Genomic DNA, 17,370 nt, shown 5'->3' on the forward strand with positions numbered 1-17,370 from the left:
AATGTGAATGTGAATGCGGCGATAAAAGTGCTAAGGCAAACAAAGGTAAAAGCAAACGCCGTCCATGTAAACGATACCTAATTTCCGTTGCATGTTGAACGACAGAGTTCAGTTCGCTGACGATGAGCGAGTGTGGGGTGAGGAGTGAGGGGTGAGGGGTGGACATCGTTGAGTGGGCGCTCGCTTGCTCAACCAGCCCTCAACTCAGCTGTCTTGCATTTTATTAACAGCAAACTCGAAGCACATACAAAACAACACTCATAGCTCCTGTGGGGCAGGCAGTTGGATACTCCTCTTGGACTCCTTGACAAGCTTTGAGCGCAGCGAGCCGTGCGCTTTTATAAACTTATCTCATAACATTAATTGTGGTCAACACTTTTGGCCATTTGGCCTGACCAGCACACACACACACACACGTAGACAGTTGTGAGTGGGGGGCAACGCGGCATGTTTACATTGTCAGTGATTTATGCAACAGCGCCACATGAGCCATAAATACCAAAATGCCAAAAGTTTCGCACAGGTGAATGTGGCAAGAGGTGTGCGCGTGTGTGTGTGTTTGCTGTCCCAAGTGAGCAACTAAGCAGCAAAAGGATCAACCACGACGAGCAGCTAGTCAGCCAGTCAGTTTGCGGAAGGGAGCCACAAAAACAAAAGGACATGGCAAAGTTAAATATTTAAGCAGGCCGAGAAAACAACTCAATTAATTTGAAACGGTTCGCCCAAAGCACTCCGCACAGGCTAAAACTGGCAATTGCGAAAGTTGCCACGCCCACTCCTCTTGCTGCCTCCCCTCCTCTCAGCACAATTGCGAACTATTGCCATGAAAATGATATACTATTATATCAATCGCATGACGCGACAGAACTACGGGAAAAAAACACGGCCAACAGCTTTTTGGCCACGTCAGCACATTGAATCGAATCGAGACGAGTCAAGAGCAACTGTAACAGTTACAGTTACATGCTCATTAAATGATTTGCCCGTGGGCCAAGGTGGCGAGGCTGGACAACAGCAGCCCTCGGGATGGGGCGAAAGTAAGAAAAAGAGCCGTTAATTTCTTTTTATAAACCTGCTGGGAAACATTTGTGTAATGCTGCAGGCTAAGGCAAGAACAAAAAACCAAACAACAATTTATTTGCACCATAAATGAACGACTGCAGGATATTATGAGTCTCACGGAGAAAGTTCAAATGAGAGGAGTTCAGTTAAAGAGAAGTTCTTAAGGAGTATGAAATGTTATAATTATCAAATAAACTATTTCGGATTTGGTTCTTTAATAAAGTTCTTCATAAAGAATTTAATTGCCTGCAGAAATATGTATTTAAAGAATATTTTAATTCTTTCACATTCTTTGTTTAAAGAAGTGCTACTCAAAAATCTTCAAGATACACAGAAATAAAATACCTAACATTAAAATAATATTCTATTCGAAAAAAGTGTTTCCTTTCGAGATATGATTATATTTAATAAAAAAGGAAAAAGAATAAGGAAAGCAGCTTTGTTTTAATGGACCCAATGTCTGTTGTTTTATTCTTAGGGTATGCGGAACATTAAGAAAATAAAACTTGGACGTAAGATAAATATCATGCATTGAGGCTTGACAGGCGGAGGGGGAATAGAAGTGTGTGGCGAGGGAAGCGCCAAAGGAAACAACAACTGAACAACTGCTGTAATCAGCAGTTAACAAAATATAAAAACAAAGGAGCAAAAAAAAAAGAGGACAACAGAGCGCAAAGAAACGACCCAAGAGGGGGGAAAGTGGGACTGAGACGAAGGACAACGCTGTGCGCTAACGAGCAATTAGATTTCATTCTAAGCTTGGGAATTAATTGCAGTTGCCAGAGAGCGCCACGGGATGCCACCAAAGAACTGCGGCAAGTTCAAGAGGCAGCAACAGGAGGAAGTCTTAGACTTCGACCTCGACGGCGGAATGTGGCAAAGTATGTGCCATATGCTGTCCGTTTTGTGATTCATTGAGAAAATGGCCAATTGGCGTGAATAGCAAGGCACACAGGGGGGGAAATGGACAGAGAGCAGAGAAGAGAAGAGAAGAGAAGAGAAGGGAAACTCATCTTCACACTACTTGACAACGTAAGCACCTTTCGAAATTGCACATTAGCACATTAGCTGAACAGCTATATCCCACAGATAATGAGCTTAGACTCCGGCCATATCCATTTTGGGTCTTTGGCCACAGTTTGCGACGGTTTGTGATTAATTTTTTATTGCCGGCTCGGCCAGAGAGAAAAAGAGAGAGAGAGAGAGAATCGTCTCACTGATTGTTAGTTTATTTTTGGGTAGACGCAAATAATTGGGGTTTGCCCAATTGCTTTATATAGTCTTTGCAGTCTGTTTACGAGTATGACAATGGCATCTTTGCCATGAGTATAACGAGTCTAACGAGCTAATAAGTCCTAAAGGATTCGCACATGACATCTGCTTGATATAAACAATGTAATAAGAAGCAATGAAATTATTCTCAAAACTTTAAAGTAAATGTTTTCTCTTAATTCAAGTTCATTTTAATGAAGGCTGAATATTTGAATTCAGAGCTGGATAGTCACTTGAATATATATTAGCAACATAAATGTTAAAGCAAGGACATGTTTGGTGAATTGTTTTGGAAACTTTACACAGTCGTATTCTTCCGGGTAAAGCTGGGTTTCAACTTGAGTCGCGATTTTTGCTTCATACCATAATACGTACAGTACTTATGTTTATGCTAATTTCGATGGTGATCAGATCAAAGTTCTTTAAGAAATATCTTTGTACAGCAACAAACACCTAATGCAATAGAATCTGGTATATTTATTACATTTATTTGTTCGGTATTTTAATTTAGAATATTTTACACTGGACTCTAGCTTTCTTACTAGTATATTCTTTTAGCTACATTTAAAATATCCCCTTAATGTTCCAGCTCAATTGCCAATTGAACTTGTCGAAATTAGCAAATACACTGTCTGCAAGTGGATAGAGCTAATAACCAAGCAGTTTGTCAAGGTAAATCAAGAGCGGCATCAAAGATGAAACTGAAACAGAACCTGTCGAAGAACCAAAAGAAAACTCTCCCAACGGTCACAGGACTTAACCTTCTGTCCATAATGTTCGACTGAGAGTGGGGAGCGTGGTCTTATCAATAACCATAATGATGTTGAGATGTTGAAATGTTGAGAACACTGAACATTCAAAGCTTGTCTAACGAGCGCGTAAACGGCGCGTGCAATTTCCCAAAGCCATTAAAAAGTCAAGAGATAGATGCGCGAAGCAATCGACAAGAGTCAAAAAAGTAAAACGAAAAAAAAAAAAATTGGCAAGACGAACATTAAGATGGCGCCATCAAGGGGAGAGGGAGAAGGGGAGGCGGCGTGAAATTAAATTGAACAACTTTTGACAGCTAATCTGAAAAGTGAAACTAGACTCGTTGCGACTCCTGCTGATCTCTTACACGCATTAAATTTTAATGGAGCACTCAAAAAGTCTGCCACAAGATGCCGTTAAAAGTAGCACACACACACATAGACACAGAATGGGGGGGAAGGGGAAGAGTTTTTTGGGCGCAAACTAATGAAGCCAGCTGCTGACTGGCTGGTGGTTGCTTAACCGCAGATGCAAATCACAGCAAAACCAAAAAAGAGCAAAGATTGAACTCTGAACGAGGAGGGGGAGGGGGGAGGAAGAGCAACCCAAACACTGGCGTCTGCCAATCGAACCCATGTCCAACTAATCCGCTCTTAATTAAAGATTGCAGCCCATACTTTGCTCGGGCTAAAACTTTGCCACGGACGTCGTCTCTTCTGCTTCTCCTTCTCCTTCTGCTTCTAGTTCGACTTATTCTTCTTCTTCGTCTTCTTGTTACAAATAGACTCGCACTTAAAATTTTCCATATTAAGTCGTTGCAAAACTAAAATTTTTGGTCTGGCCAGCCAGTTTGCCAGTTACCCTCAAGAAATAAATCTTTGACAAAGCTGCGCCGCAAACTTGTTTGTCTAAGCAGCTTCCCTTCCCTTCCCTCTTTCCCTCCCCAGTTACAGTGTGCCTGCCTTTCACTTGGCCAACAGAAGGTGTTATTATACCCCGTATGCAAAATATAATCACAAAAGGAGTTTTTATCTGGAAATTTGAATACTATTTTAATGATTTCCAAAATCAATTTAAATATATCTTTTGGTATATATTGGAAATCAATAAAAATAATAAATGATTATTTTAAATATTCCTATAAACTTATCTTAAAACACAAACGGAATTTTTTAATTAACTACGTATACTTAATATTGTGTTCCTTTTTAATTGTTTCATACTAAATATATTATATATATATTTTATATTTAAATATATTAGGCTTCGTCTTTTGAATATGTCAATTAAAACCTTACACTTAATAATTATTTTAAGGGTATATTTTATATTATAAAATTATCTGTTGTGACAATAAATAATATTGCTAAAATATAAAAGACAAAGGTTGATAATCTGGTATATCTTGTACGCTTTGGTATATTTTGATTATAGTGCTGAATAATCCGGTATATTTTGTATTTGTTGGTATATTTTGAATGTAGTAATATCAATATACCAAATATAGTGTTCGATATAGTTTAGTAATTTTGAGGTATATTTTTCATTATTTTATTTCTTTCTTACTTGTTGAATAATGATATTGCTCCTTATTGGATATTGATAAAGATTACATATAGTATGAAGCTATTTTATCAAAGTCAGAGAGCACATAAATTGAGGCTCCTTCATTACTTTATTATCCGTAACTTTCAATTCTCTTCAATAATTATTATAAACTACATTTCTAAGCACAGGGTATGCGCACTTCGATCACTGTTGATGAGTTTCTTGTTGGTTGTTTTAAATGTACCAATATGTCTAGCCTGCGCCTGCTGCAGCAACAGCGGCTGCTTGGACTGAGGACAGAGTAACAGAGGGAGGGGGACACAGGGTATGGACACTGAGGCTGGGCACGTGATAAGATCATAATCCCATTTATGTCTTTACTCGGGCGCGCAAACTTTTGTGTCGCTTGAAGAAGGGTAACAACAAGACGTCGCTGTTGCTGTTCCTGTTGCTGTTTATATTTAAACTAAGGTCAGAGAGCACTAAATCAAGTTGGCGATGGCGATGGCGATGTCGATGTCCCTGTGAATGGGGAATGGGGAAGGCTGGGGAATATTCCAACTGTAAGTTTGCAGCAGGCGAAGAAGCTGTTAAGCAGCTTAAAACTATTCTTGGGCTTCCACTTGGGCAATTGTTGATAAGCGCCCAGCCAAGCGACAGTTTTGCATTGGAACAAATTTGAGACTTTTGTTAAGAAGTTTCCCCCAAAAGCGAAAAAGGAGCTTTACCAGCTGCTAAAGGGCTGCCTTTCACCTCCTTCTCTCTCTCCCTCTCCCTCTCTCTCTCGCAGTCGCTGTCTTTGTCGGTGTGTGTGTGTGTGTGTGTGTTTTGCTGATTTTATCAGTCAACCACGTACGGCAGCCAGTTATGTGTTTTGCAGTTGCCCCAAAACAAAAGTTATACCCAAACCATCTAGCCGAAGGTAGCCACTTCGAAGCGGAAGAAATGAGTGTAAAGTTAGCGAGAATTGATCTGAAGAGCATACATAGTTTGTAGGACAGCTAGACGATTCGATGTCGATCTAATATTATTCTAAATAAAGTCTATTACATTATTAATTAGCTTCATTAGGTGGATAAACAAATAACAAATATTCTTCATACTTAAGAACATTTTATACGTTTGAATAACTATTTAAGACTAAATTCAGATTATTATCAAATTTAAACTATTATTTATTACATTATTATCTGTAGATTGGAGATAAGTAAATGAGAAATATTTACTGTATGCGATAATATTTATTCGATTAATTTAAATACATATTTCAACTATATTAATTATATTTTTTTAATCTTATTTAGATTTATATTATTCTTCATTCATTTTGATTTTATTTGCATTCCTATTTTTTTGTTCTTCTTTAATTTAAATTTAGACTATTCTTAAACTTATACGTTATTTCGCATTTTGAATGCGTACTTATGATAAATTAAAATAGTAATTTGTATTTTTTCTTAAATTATCATTCAATTTATTCCAAAAGTAATTTGCAAAACAAGTTACTCAATTTATTGGATATTATAATAAGGAAGTTACATTTATTTTCATTTCAAATTGCATTTCATTTATTTCAAATTATACTAATAATATATAATGGTTGCTCATTTTATACCTATAAGTAATAAGTTAAATGCAAAATAATTCCATCAAATGTTTTTAAAAACATATATTTAACATATGTCCTAAAACTATTTCTTAGAGCATGTGGACTTCACTAGCTTAGTAATCTTACATTTAAAGTTTAAACTTGTCTATTTGCTCAATGTTCTTTATACAATATCTATTGTTATATTGTGTGTGTGTGTATTAATGTGTGTGAGTGCAGCTGACACAACAAATGAACTTTAATGCGATTTGCTTGAATGGACTTTGGATGTGCGGGTGTTTGTTTTGGGCTCTTTGGTTCTTTGCTCGGCCACAGAGCTCAACTCAGTCGAAGGCAGTTAACTGTAACTAATTTGTTGCACAAGTTGCCAGGTTCATGGCAATGAAATGAATGGACTTGAGGTTTGAGGCATGCGTTGTCCTTTGCCATACGTCGAACGGTGTTTTGTGCTGCACTTTGCATTTTGCAATCAACTCGAAACTTGGCCCGTAAATAACTTGATTAAAACTGCAACGTCATTGAATGCCTTTTGCCTTGCCCTGTCTTGTCTTGTGCCGCCTTGAAGAGACCTTTAAAAGAGCAGCCCAAATTGAACAAGCTGCCAATGCATATAAGAGATTCAAGCCTAAATAATTATATTATTTCAATTAAAACGACAATTGCTTCAGATAACAAGCAAATGACACGACAATTGCAAATATAATTGAGATGACATTATAGAGAGCAACATATATGTATGTGAAACACGATAATGCAATAAAATATTCGTGTTTGCTAATTTATCGAATAATAGTCAAACGAATATTAAAGAGTAATTATTCAATTTTAGAATTTTAAGCGTATTAATTCGGTTTAAGAAAATATTTTATCAGATAAATACATATTCTGTAGGTTCAAAAAACGTTTGCTAGAAGTTATCTAAGAAATACTTTTCTAGTATATTTTGGTATATTTGGAATGTAGTGCTATGTCAATACATCAAATATAAACTTCAGTGTATTTTGTAGTATATTTTGGTATATTAATTCGGTATATTATGCGAATTATACTGCACTGCTCACTGTAGATTTCTTACTTGCATTTTTTATAGAACTTTTTCTTTGTAATTGTACAACTTAATTTTTAATAAGCTCATCAATTATTTATTCTGTGATATGCTTTTATTGCTAAAAAGTTATATTCATACAAAAATAATATAGCTACAATATTAAGTAATAATTAATAATTTCAATTAACACCAAATGGACTTTGTTGAAGCTTTGCAATTTGACTTTTAATTGTGTTGCTTACTGTAGACACTTGAAATTTCCTTTTTGGCATCTTGTGTATGAAAACGAAAATTCAAATCATTTTCACTATTGTTGAGCTGCTGCTGATGTTTTATCAGATGTTGTGCTATAGTGTTCATAAGTTGAGAGTAGTTTGTTGGCACAACAAGAAAAGTGGAGATGGGATGAGACTGCAAATGAAGTTGAGAGAATCCTGGCACCCGCATAACACAGAGAAGGATACTCAATCGTGTTATCAGCTGGCGAAAATGTTTTGCGGCGAGTGCGAGAATATTTTGCACGGAAACCCAAATTGTGCGCCTGTCTGACTGCAACAAGGAAGTGTGTGTGAGTATGTGTGTGTGTGTGTTTGTGAGTGTGTGTATATTTCCAATGAGGTTTTGTTTCAATTTCCTTTCGATAGGCCACAGGCATGAATGGATGGATGGATGGATGGATGGCGAGCACAGGACGCGGGCGTCGACAATTTCATGCATAAATTCATGTCATGTGTGTGCGCGTGTGTGTGTGTTGTATCTGTGTGTCTGTCTGTGTCTCTGCGCGCTTCATGGCTGACTGAGATTCGAGTGAGATACTTCCTTCCGCCACATTTGTTTGTTTTCACTCTCCCCGCCACTGTCCCCTTCAATCTTGCCCCAGTTGCCACACGCCGTTGCAGCTGCCTGGCTGCTGATGATGATGACTTTGCATCTAAAACAATTAAGTTTCATTTAAAAATAACACACAACAAGAAATAAAAAACAACCAAACAACAACAGTTGAAATCTGTGCGGCCAAAACAATTTACATACTGCGCATAACTTGGCTTAAATGAGTTTTGCAACAAATTCCGACAGGACGAACAGGACGAAACGGTGACAGCAGCAGCAACAGCAGACAACAAAAAAGGCAAATGTCCAGCGACGTCGCCTGCGATTTGCAGCTAATCCCTTATGGGCATTTTGTCCGCCGCCCGCTGTTCCTCTTGTTACTTCCCCTTCACTTTCTGTACGCCTTGTCTGTAAGGCAGGCTGGAATGATGTGCTATGCCTGGGCAGATCCTTGCCAGTCGTGCTCATGCAAATTTCATGGGCACGCAGAAAAAAGCGACACATAAAAAATGTGAAATACATTTCCTGTCGTCTAGTCACAGCAGCAGCAGCAACAGCAGCAACAGGACCTCGTCCTGGCCTCAGCCTCTGCCTCAGCGATGACGACGACGACAAGTGCGACAAGTGCGCCTCTCTTTGAGCTGTAGGCGTGGCGCATAAAAATATGTATGCAACGGCAACAACTACAACAAGGACAAGAACAAGTTGTAAAAAAGCCATGCACACAATTTATATGCCGGACAAAAAAGGGACAAGCGGTGGACGCGGACAGACTGCGTCGCTTATCCCAGCTTCAGATAGTGGACAACGAGTCTCGTCCTGCCTCTGCCTCTGCCCTCCGCCTCTGCTTGCCACACACAGTACACTGTGTGGCTCCAAAACGGGGGCGGCAGCCGGGCAAAAACTTTGCTGCCGAATTTAATCCAATAATAAATGGAATATTGCTGACCTCGGGCATTAAATTAAATGTTGTTATCAGTCGAGTGCAGAGAAATTATCAGGCGGCGGTTTGCCGCACACACACACACATACACAGAGAAACACACGCACAACCAGCGCCACATCATGTGGCACATTCAAAGTTGCAGTGGCAAGAGCTGAGTTATTTGTGCTAAAACTTGAAATGAATTTGCCAAATGGCATTCAGTCAAATAAACTACAATTTGGCAAAGCTAAGCTGCGAACTTAGGAACTAGCTTGAACTAGTTCCGACTTTTCAAATTAAAATAAAGAACAACAACAAAAAGAAGCTTATTTTCGAGTTTAAATATTCTTTTGTAAAAATTTTATGCACCTTAGCATAAACATAGTTTTGAAAGTACTAAAAAAGTTGCTTTCTAATATTTCGAAGCTGATTTCGAAGCTAAAATAATCTTTGTAAAAATAAGTTTAATTGTAGCTTAAATCAAATGTAGATTTATAGTATAAAATATTTTAAACAAATACAATATAAACATAGCTCTATCATTAATATTAAATTCATTCTTGAAGACTTAATCGACTGAAACCTAAAAGTGTTTTGTGAACTAAATTATTTCCTAAAAAAGAACCAGTTCAGGTATTATTCAGATTGAGCTCACTTTCGAGTAAGTTCCAAGTAAGTTGCGTCCCTGTGAATTGTGCAAGACAAATGTGCAGGGAGTTATGGCAGAATGGAAAAGAAAGTATGAAGTGAAGAGCGACCTGTGAGTGAGTGTGCGTCTGTTTGGCCGGATATTAAGCTCGTTTGCATATAATTTGCGTTGCAGAAACAGAGACTGTAGCTGAAGCTGCTGCTGCTGCTGATGCTGAATGCGAATCGGAATCGGAATCAGAGAAAAAGCAGTTGCAACTGGAGAGGCAAGTCGACAGTCGACGCTGTTGACGGTTTTTTGGGTACGCCGCGATAAGAACTCAGTTACTCAAATGGCCCCCAAGTTGCACGAATGCATGTGTGTGTGTGTGTGTGTGTGTGTGTGTGTGTCGAGTGTGGCATTAAGAATCCGACAGTTGTTTTTTGGCCGAGAGTAAAGCAATTAAGTTTTGTGGCCACTCAGAATCAGGCAACTGCGGCTGTCTCCCCTCGACCCCTCCCCATTTTTGCTGGCATTGTAATTGAGGCTGCAAATTGTTGGCCCATTTTTCGCCACAAATGCGAGTAACGAGTCTGCCGGCCCCCCACCCCCCACTTGGCCACCATTTCATATGCCAAAATTATTATGAATGCGAGCCATCTGAAACTGGCAGTCAGCAAGCGCTCTCATATCTGTGACTGGAGGTAATAAGAAAATCTTCACTTAAAGATAGCTTAATTACTCGTTCGTTGCTCATTTGCTGTTAAGCATGGAAGTTAGTCATTAACTTCGGCTCATTGAAAATCTGTCGCTGTATTTATAGATGAGAACAGATTATTCAGAGTATTCATTTTATGTGCCCCTCTGTCTTTGAAATCCTACAATGAAAGAAAAAAATCTAGATTGAAAAGTAGATTACGATTCTTGATTTAAGCAATTACGATTTTAAAAATAAAATGCTTTACGTTGAGAAATATCTTAAATCAAGATTTCGTTCTTTAATCATCGTTTAAAGATTAAAGAAAAATCTCGATCTTAAAGTTCGAAAAGCTCCTAAATTCAACAATTTTGTTCTTGTTTCTTAGAACAAAAATTGTACATCATGGAAGTGCGAATATTATAATTCAATCTCTCTAAAATTAGCACCTAGATTCAGGTATTGTTGCTGTTACCTCATTAAGCAGAGTTTCCGCAAATCATTTTGCCGTGTGGTCGTTGATCCCGGGTTCTTTAAACTCTAATCGGTTGATATATAAAAAAGGGTAAGTAATAATTGTAACTCTTAGATTATACAAATTTAAACAACGTAAATAACGTTTAATGTAGATTTAAGATATTGCCTTCTGGATACAATTTTGAGATTATTTCATTCCTGAAACAAAATTATAATCTTAAATTTCAAGATGGAGTATTCTACAACTGTGATTTTTATTGAAGAATAAATCTTCTTCGTTCAATTTTGATATCAAAGATTCTTGATTCAAAATTTTATTCTTAATTTTAGCATATTTTTTTCTGAGTATTTTTTATTATTTATTTCAGCGACAATTCAAATGATTCCCAATATATGGTTTATCAAAAACACAAGACTTTATTTATCACCTTAGCATTTTTAAAGTATTTTAAACGCTATTTATTCATGACTTAACAATATGAGATGAGTTTGAAAGTAAATTTAGTTTCCAGCAATTAAAATAAAAGTCACAAATAAGCTTTATATTCATATTTTACTTTGTCTCAATCATTGTTGCATTATATATTATATTTAAGTGCGACATTTATAAATAATCTTTACAAAAAAGGATTAATTTCAGAGTCCAACGGATGGAAAATTTCGTTATTAGGCGAAGCAAAAATCAGAAAACACTTTAAATTCTTGCTAGCTTCTTATTGTTCAATTCCATTAAGAACCCATATGATTCACACGATATACAATTTAATCTGATAGAGTCGTCTTCTGTATGTAAATGCTGAGCAACTATGATTATTATTATGATATATGCAGCACACATTAAACATTATATGGAATGAAGCTCATATGCTACGCTGTTTACCTTACGAATTGCCGACGGCGGCGAGAATATCTTTGGCTTTATCCAGCAGCTTGAGTTGCCAACTTGCACGGCTAAAGTGCTGCCAATCAGGCGAAAGTCTTAAAACACTTTTGCATAAGTTAACGCACACTCACACATACAGACGCATACGTTATGAAGGGGTTGCAAGGGGAGGGGGAAGGGGAAGGGGCAGGGTGTTTTCGGTTATCTGCAAGGATGTGAGCATGTGAATGCTTTTTAATCCTTTTTGCGTGACGGCAGCTGCTTGAGAGACACTCACACAATTGTCTTAAAAGCGTAGCAGAGTTGGAGAGTTTTGAGGAGAGCGTGGAGAGTGGGGAGAAAAGTCGTCCAGGCGTTGATTATAATTGACTTTGGCTGACTTAAGTGCCAAAAATGGAAATACCATGTATTCACATTCAGTTTATAATTGCAAGCGACGCCAATGGAAATTTACATACAACTAACAACAGAAAAATATACACACACACACACATACACACACATACAGCTCGGAGCAATTTTCACACTTTAAGTTGAGTTACTTAAAATGCCGTTGCCATGGCGAAAGATAAGATGAAATAAAAAGGCACATGATTACCTCAAATCAAAATGAAATGATGTGCAAAAATTGTAATATTGCAAGTATGCTGAATTATTGCCTCTGATGTTGTCCCCTTGGCCACTGGTCAGTCACTGGCAAAGCACTTTCAATCTATTGCCATGGCTATTAAGTAGCCTCCTCATACCTCTAATAAAAAAAGGGCATTCCAAGCAAAATAGTTTCATTTCAAATATATGAAAAATACATTGTCATGGCAGCTACTCTGCAAGAAAACAAGGATGAAAGCTACAGTCGAGTGTGCTCGACTGCAAGATATCCGTTACCCATTTTTAATAGAATCAAAACAATGCGCTATTATTTTACCAAATTTATATATCGTAAAATTACTAAAATATACCGAGGGCTATTTTGGAAAAAAGAAACAAAACTTTCCAGTGTTATTATTATAATATAGCAAATTAAATACCGGAAAAATACTAAGATATACCAAAGTAGTATATAATATGTCATATTAAAATACCGCAAACATTCTAAAATATATCGATGGCTATTTTAAATAAAAGTAAAACAATGTGGTAATATTCATACAATGTACCTAATTAATACACCGCAAAAATACATATATACTAATGGTTATACTATATTTGGCATATTTATATAGAACTACAAAATATACCGGACTGTTAGCCAAAGCAACTTAAACCCTTAATAAGTAGGCATTTTTGCTCATACAAAAATATTTCTTATATAATCTATACAATTTTTATGTGATCTGAATCAAATTTTTAGAAAGCATAAATAATACTCTTATTATTCTATATACCACGGCATTATATTCCTATCTCTTATAGACTCTGTGGTCTAGGTGTTCATACGAATGAACAGACAGACAGACAGACATGACATATCGTCTTGTCGGTTGACCCTGATTAAGAATATATATACTTTATAGGGTCATTGATGCCTTCTTCTGCCTGTTACATTCATTTCCTGCCGTCACAAAGTTATAATACCCTTCTATCCAATGGGTAGCAGGTATAAAAACAAGCGTGAAGCAGAAAAGAAGAGCTGGAAGTAAAAGCCATTTGGAAGTTGCACTTGCAACGGCGGCTGAAAAGTTTTCGATTTGTGTGTTTGGAGTTGTTCGCACCTTGGCGAAAGTGCAGTAAAGTGGCATAAAAAATATGAGCGCTTGCAACGTGACTGCTGCTGATGATGATGATGATGATGTTGCCATCAGGCTGATTAAAGTTTCGCATCAGCTGAGAAGGCGGATCAGCCAAGCAATGGTATGTGTTGTGGCTGGTTCAACGTCCTGCCCTGCGGCAATGCGCCGACAAAATAATTGATCCCCAATGTCTCATTTATTCCCCATACACACACACACACACACACACAGAGCAGAGCAGCTTGCCCCATGTTGCTCCTGCTTGCCACTCGCGCGAAATCAAATTGAAGTCCATAACAAGCGACTGAGCGCCTCATAAAGCAATTAAGTGCATGTGGCTGACCAAGCAGCAACGTGTTGGAATATCCCCAACACCAACACCAATACCAACAACAACAACAACAAGTTGACCCTGCTGTGTCCCCATTTGGCTGCCACACACACTCTCGAGGACTCTGGGATTGCTTTTGGTTGTTTGTGTGCGCGGTCAGTTTTGGCTTAGCACGGAGCTCAAGTAATTCATAGCATTAATTATATTATACGACGAGACCTGGGGAGCGAGTGGCAAGTGGCAAGTGGCATGCCACGCCATGCCTGTGGCAACATCTCCAGCACTTTTACTCAGCCGCAAAATGTTTGAACATTCAAATTAGCAAGTAGAAAAACTAACGTGTTGACCGTTGAAGATGCGCAATTTATGCTGAGATTACAAACGTAATCAAACATATTCATGTGTGTGAAGAGAAGGAACTTATAACAACTACGTACATATACTTGTATTTAAAACAAGCAAAAACAGAGCAAGGTAAATTAGAAGTTAGTTTAAAAATTTAAATCGTTTTTGGATTTAATTTACATTTTGTACATCATTTTCAGAATTTAAAAGTTAGGTTTAATTCAATTGTTCGTTCACTGTTTGCTTTACTAATAAATTAAAATTCAAAAACTTACAAGAACAATCTTTAAAAGAAGTTAGCATAAACTTTAGATCATAATAGTCATATATTTTATTTGTTTACTAACTTTCAATTTAAACGCTAGGGTTCATTCAATTTCGCTTGTATTGTTTGCTTTACATCATTATTTTAAAATTGGCATCACTTATTGTTTATTTAAAATCTGGATAAATACTTCAGGAATTTTCAAACAAATTTGAGTTGTTCGATCTGAATATACTTTTAACTAATATATAGTATAAATGCGCAATTATCAATTTAATTCTAAACGAAGTATTATATCAAATATAATAAAAACTAAGCTAAATAGTTGAATGTTTATACCCCAACTTTGTGCGTTTACTGTCGGGGTAGACAAAAGCAAACAAATGCTCGAAATATTTAGCAAAACAATCGAGAAATTGATTTATGCGCAGCGCGCAAAGCAAAATGCCACTCTAATAATAATAATAATAATTAATAATAAATAAATTGTGGCCAACAGCGAGTAAATATGCGATACATAAGTTGTTGTTGTTGCTGTTGTTGTGCGATTGTTGACCATTTTATTGTGTTTATTCTCTCGTTGTTGTAGTGTGACAATGTGCAGATAAAAGTAATTAACGCCTATTTGGGAATTGGTCACGCTGCACACAAGGTGTGAGTGAGTACGAGGGAATAGCAAACAGCAGCAGTAGCAGCAGCCATGATGACTCTGTGTGCGTGCGTGTGTGTGTGTGTGTGTGTGGTGCAATAATTATTGACTTATTGGCCATAATGGCATTTAAGAGTCGCGCAGAGCCGGAGCCGAAAAATATTTGCATAAAATTTGCATTGACAACAGTTGAAAGCAATTGAAACAATAATTTCGTCATTAATGTGCGACAATCCCTTGCCCATGTTGCATGCCCCAAAATGCTGCACCTGCCAGCCTCCCCCGCTCCCTCCCTCCATCCATCCACCTGCAATGTGAATTGAAAACGTGCTTATCGCCGCACATCAGCAACGTTGTCCGAATCCTGACCAGCAACACGACCTGAACCTCAACGTGAACCCGAACCCGAAACCGAATCTGAACCTGAACCTCCATCCGGATCAAGCTTAATGTGCGAGAGGAGAAGAGGGGAGAGTGTCGGGGGGGGACTATTTGCAGTTGCAGTCGCGCATTGGCATTGGCAATTGTTTAATGCGTTTAATTACATTTGTTGGCTGGCACTTAATGTTTTTATAATTAATAGAATCAATATTGATATTGGTCCCAGCACAAGCGTTCGAATCTCTGCGTCTGTGATTGCAGCAGACAGGGACGCACAGCTGTGGTTAATTGTAGATTAAAAATGTAGCGATGCGGTTGCATTTTTTTTTTTTTTTTTTTTTTTGTCGTTTTTGTCTTTTTTTTTGCTCTTTTGGTCATGCAGGCGTTAATTTTCTGGTCAAACTATAACCCGCAATAAAAATATAAATAAATTGTAAGCACGAAAAAGTTACAATAAAGCAGAGAAACAAAAGAATAAATATAGCTGTTGCAGTAAAATAAAAAGCAATTAAATGACAGTGAAGCTTTATTACAAGTGATTTGAGTTAATGGCATAAAATCAAATAATATTTATGATTTGTCAATTTGAGCATATAGTTGACGATGCAAAATTGAAATTTAATTAAAATAAATAAACATCTAAAAATCAAAATAATTACTTTCAAATATATTTTTCTACTATGTAAGTTCTTTTGTATATTTATACTATATTACTAAGTATATATCTTCCGATTGTAATTGAACAAAGCAGAATACTAATTCCATAGCAATACTATAAATCTTAAATAAATTGAATTATTTAAAAACATATATAAACTCATATAAAATTAATTAATAAATAACACAATTACATTCAATCCTATTTTTCATCTAACTTTTGCCCCAATAAGTATGCAACTTTTTTTTTATAGTCGCTTTGTTTGTGCCATTTGCGTGCATTAAATGAGCTTCACTGATTTTAACTGATTAAAATGCAATTTTTATTTGCTCTGCAGTGCAAACAAATAAATATTTTGTTATTTACCTTTTGGGGCGACGCATTTAATTACATTTAAAGAAAAAGCACAGCGCACTCACACATGGGTGGAAAACAAAAACGCAGGCATGCATGCGAAATGCAGACCGGCTAAATCCTGACTCCTGTCCCCGTAGACTCCTTCTTCGGCGCGAGTAAAAAAGAAACAAAGCATACAAAAAAAATAAAATACAAAAATAAATTGAGCGCTTTAAAATGCAAGCAGCGTAAAAGATTAGCCCGATTATTTCAGCTCGAAGGCGTTTAACTTTGCATTGCAACGCACACGGCGCACACGGAGTTCAAAGGGTTCAGGCGAATGCTCCATGGCATTCCTTCCCTTCCTCCCGCCTCATCCCTCGCTCGTGGTAAGTACCTTGCCATGCCACTTGAGCATGCTACACGGCGTCGTGTAGTAAAGAACAGCACACTGAGCTCTGGGCACTTGGGCCAACAACTTTTGTTACGGCTTTTTCCTTTCGCTTCGCGTAAATGTTCAAAACGTAAACTTAATGCAGCGATTTGAAATTTACACATCGTTATATGAATATGAAATGATATAGAATATGCCAAATGGGAAATGGAAAATGGGTAGTGAGAAATGGGAATACAAAATGCGGAATGTGAAATGTGGAATACGGAATGTTGTGTCCTTTCAGTAAAATGGGGTGACTTCAGACAGTCTTCAATTTCGGGTGGTTAGTATTGGACAACATCTGAAAATTGAAGCTAGATGATGTTGCTATAAATGAAAATATTAAAAGAAAAGAAAATATAATGTACTTTTTATTAGTATTACAAAATAAAAACTTTAGTTTATTATAATTTGAAATTAGAATTTATTTCAAGATTTATCGAGTAATGCCAATGAAAGCTTGAAACATAGTTTTATACTATGTCTTTAAATGATTAAATAAAATTAAA

The sequence above is a fragment of the Drosophila albomicans genome, chromosome X (assembly GCF_009650485.2).
Source record: "Drosophila albomicans strain 15112-1751.03 chromosome X, ASM965048v2, whole genome shotgun sequence".
Lineage (NCBI taxonomy): Eukaryota > Metazoa > Arthropoda > Insecta > Diptera > Drosophilidae > Drosophila > Drosophila albomicans.